This window comes from Pelecanus crispus, chromosome 9, assembly GCF_030463565.1.
Source record: "Pelecanus crispus isolate bPelCri1 chromosome 9, bPelCri1.pri, whole genome shotgun sequence".
Taxonomy (NCBI): domain Eukaryota; kingdom Metazoa; phylum Chordata; class Aves; order Pelecaniformes; family Pelecanidae; genus Pelecanus; species Pelecanus crispus.
The window spans coordinates 5,395,935-5,400,006 of NC_134651.1; positions in this window are offsets into that span (position 1 = coordinate 5,395,935).

Sequence of the window (4,072 nt, forward strand, 5' to 3'; positions counted from 1 at the left end):
CTGGTGAAAATCACGCAGGTCAAACTGTGAAGTGATGGATGTTCTCTGTGGAGGCTGGTTATGCTCCCTAGGAGAAAGAGCATTTGAACATGTCTAGCCCTGCCTCCTTGAATTGTTTAGTTCTGTTGCACAGAAGGAAAAATGGAGCTCCTTAGTGTACTGCTGTTGCTTATTACCCTTAGTGTATTATAGTCTGGACTTGGTAGACAGTTTTTGTATTCAAATTTAGACAAAAGTTGTAACTTTAGTTCTGTATAGCTAAAAATGTTATGCTTGGGAGAGAAAAGAAGGAGCAGGGCTAATTTTACCCAGATACAGAACTAGCCTCTCTGCAGGTAAAACCAGCTCCTTTGACATGGAGTTACATAAGGGCTGGTTCTTCATGTTTAAGTGATTCTGTGAACATCACCTAGTGTCTGTAAAAGTGACCCATATGCTAAGGATCTCTTGTGGTTTTAACCTCATGGGAGCCTGATTTTTAAGCTCTTGCATTTTTCCAGGCTAATTTTTGAGATGTTCACTCTGAGTTGGAAAGACATGAGGAAGCAGATGGCAACCCTCAGTTACATTTATTTTCAGTCCATCCAAAGTTCTTCCTGACCAATTTTGTGTTTTCTTTGCATTAGTTCCTTGCAGCATAGATGCTTCTTACCAAGGGAAGGACTGAAGATAGATTTGAACTAAAGCTATGGAATTATGGAAGGACAGCTGCCAGTCAGAAGTATTTATAGAGGATATTGGGCAAGTGCACAGACTTCCCTAGCAGATGGACTGAGCATAGGTATAAGTGGAATGATGCAGAATCGTGTATTCTGAATCTGATTCTGAGAATTGCCTAAATGGGCATGTAGGAAAACCAGCAGAAACAAATGCAAACACTAGTTATTTCACTTGATACTCTCCTAGTCCTTGCAGATGCAAAATAGCCGTTTCATGTTTCTTGAAAATTGAGAATTATCTGGTTTTCAACAACATGAATTGATTTATTGCCAAATTATGCAAAGACGTTAGTTGTAGACCACAGTGAGAACAGCTCAAATAATACTGTTTTTCAGTAGTGGTAATATCTTAAGTATTGTTACCAGTTTATTGAGGTATATGAATACTATTCCGTTGTGGGTTTTGATCTAGATTTTGTATAATGTTCCTTTCAAAGATGCTATTGCTTTTTTGAGACAAAAGTAGCAAAATAATTTTGTCTTTTTGTTTGGGTTGGTTTTTTTTTTTTCTTTTTTGGTAAGGGGAATTTGTCAATAGTGGCTCATATGTGAGTTTAGGTGTGTAGTCTTAAAAAAAAAATAAAAACTGTATTTTGTGTTGGAGGCTATATCAGAAAATAAATTACTGAAACTTCTATAGTTGTGCTGTGTAAGTGACCCATGATGTGACACTGTCTGTTGAGATCCTTCTGCGATGCAGATGGAGTTTAAGTATGAGATGCAGTTGCCTGATGCTATCATCTTCTCTTTCTTGTGTACATCTACTGGAGTCCAGGTGGAAATGCTTTTCAGAGCTGCAGTTGGAAAGAGTACTTTTCCTACGAATCCTTTTAGTAGTGGTGCTACCACTGGAGACTGACTTATTTAACTAGTAAGATCCCACTTGTTACATGACCTTGAGCACCAAACAGTTTTTCTAGATTAGTGCTACATTCAAACAAAAATTTGTCATGTTGGATGAATTGGAATGGTTTTGTTGCTGTTCCAAGCACTAATTTTCACTGTCCTTCCACAAGGCTTGATGATGGCAAAGTAAACTGCTGTATCAGTTTCGAGGAATCAAGCACCTCAAACAAGTAAGATCTTAGTGTTACACCAGAAACACGAAAAATTTAGTCAAAGCTTTTGTGGCTAATTCTTATTTTTCAATGATGGACAAAAGAAGAAACCACAAGATGTCACTGTATTCTAAGAAGCTGAGAAGTACCTTCCTGCTGACAGTAATCCTATGGGAGTTTCAGAAAGCTGAACGTCCTGAATGGGACTCAAGTATATGTAGGTCTTGGTAAAGTCAATGAGAGGTGCTGGAGTTTGAGAGCGTAATTGGACCCAAGTGCCTGAGATTAATAATCAGCAGCAGGGGGAACAAATGCCCCAGAAAACTGCTTTGTGTTACAAACTTTTCTCTGATTCTTCCTAACAGATTGCTGGATTAAGTTCATTGCTCATAGGGGAATTTTTGTCCAGTTTATAGCCTGCGTGATCGCATTGTGTACTTGGTGTGGGGTGAAATAAAAGAAAAAGTTTGTTCTTTCAACCCATCTCCATGAACAGCAGTAGAGCATTACTGTGGTTACTTCAGAGTGTCAGTGCTGCAACAGGAGACACATTTTCTTGACTACAGGAGGGAAATAACTAGGGTTGAAGTCATTGATATGCTGGCCCTATTATTCTGTTGTTGTTTGCTTTTGCTTACCTCTTTTATTTCCCCCCTTCCTTGCTGCCTTGCGTACAGTCACTAGAATTTCTGCGTGAGCAGATTCCCAGCATCTTTCTCTCCTTGTACGGTGAGGTTACACCACTGTCAGGTGTTCTGCTCCCTTCCTGGGCAGGAGGCAATATTTTTCTTGTGAGGATTTTCTAAAAAAGATGACAAGGCATAGTCCACAAGTGGTGCTTACAAGCTAATCTTGAGTTGTTTCTGTCCCTTTTAATGGGCAATCTTTGCTGTTGTCCCTACAGTGGAAAATGGAAATATATGGATTAAAGAGAGATGGATGGTTTACCCCCAAAACCCAGTGCCAGGAAGGAGGAAAACAGTACCTTAGTAACTCAGATAATACCAGCAAGAAGTGAGTTCACTTCCCCTGTGAGCTACTTCGCATCTACTGACGCAGTTGATGAGAAAGTGTAGATTAATTTAGCTTGTAAAACTGTCAGCGGTCCCCAAGGATTTTCTATGAAGCTGCAGTAGTTACAGGGGTCCAGGCAGAATGAAGACTCTGCCTGCTTACTGGGGACCTTTGTTAATTGGTCCGGTAGCTTCCAGCTGGTATTGGTTAAGGGCTATAAAACAAAGTTACACATGGGAAACCATTTGTAATACACAAACATAGTTGGTACTGTAAAACCCATGAACAGCACCATGTACCTGTTACCTCCAATGACCTGCTTCTCAAGCGATGTTCTCTTTATATAGGACTGCTCTTACAACAGCATCCACATGAATGTTTTTCATTTCACGGCAGTAATTAGAAGCCTGAGTCATGGACCAATTTCTCTAGGCATCAGGCAAACTGAATAAAAGGATAGACAAAAGTCATGTAGTAAAATGGAGTTTAAATTGCAGTTTATAGACAATAGCACAGTGCAATAGTCCGGGCTGTAAGGCTAATGAAGGATATCCTTCCGATATCCTTCATTATTCACAGTCACTCTGGCAGGCAGGTAAATGGAGAAAGGTGGTGAAAATAAATGTATTAGCCAAACAACAGGTCAGTCTCAGTTCTACTCACTATTTTAGAAATTGTTCAGACTTTTTCAAAACACCTTGCAAATGGAGCCTCCAAACTCTGTTAATGGCTGTGCCTGGAGCTCAGGCAGCTAATCATTCTCAGGTAGGTGCAACTCGAAGCACAGCAAAGCTCAAAATGTTGGCAGCTGTCCCTAAAAAGCATGGTATGCAGAAGTCTTCATGGTGCTCTCCACTTTTGACTGTGATCAAATAGTCTGAAAGGTTTTTTTTTCTTCATGATGTGTTTGCAACACTGTTCTGGAAACTAATCTGGCAGATAGTGGTACTAAAATTCTAGGTCTACTAGGACCTGGCTGAGGAAAAAGATTGCAATTGTTCCTGCAGCTGGGGAATTTAGCCCGTTGCCTGAGTTTTTATCTTTTCAGCCACACTGAATCACAATATGAATGATGTTTCAGATATGACCCATGCCTTACTAATAACAAGTTTTACTATCTAGCTTTCATAAATGCACATCTTCTCTTCCCTATGGAAGAGTCATCTTTTGGACAAACTGAGGGAAGAATTCTTACAGAAAAATGATTCTGCATTTGTGTAGAAATACTTTTAAGCGAGGAAGAAAAAAACCATACAGAGGAAATCTGGGTTGTGTCTAAAT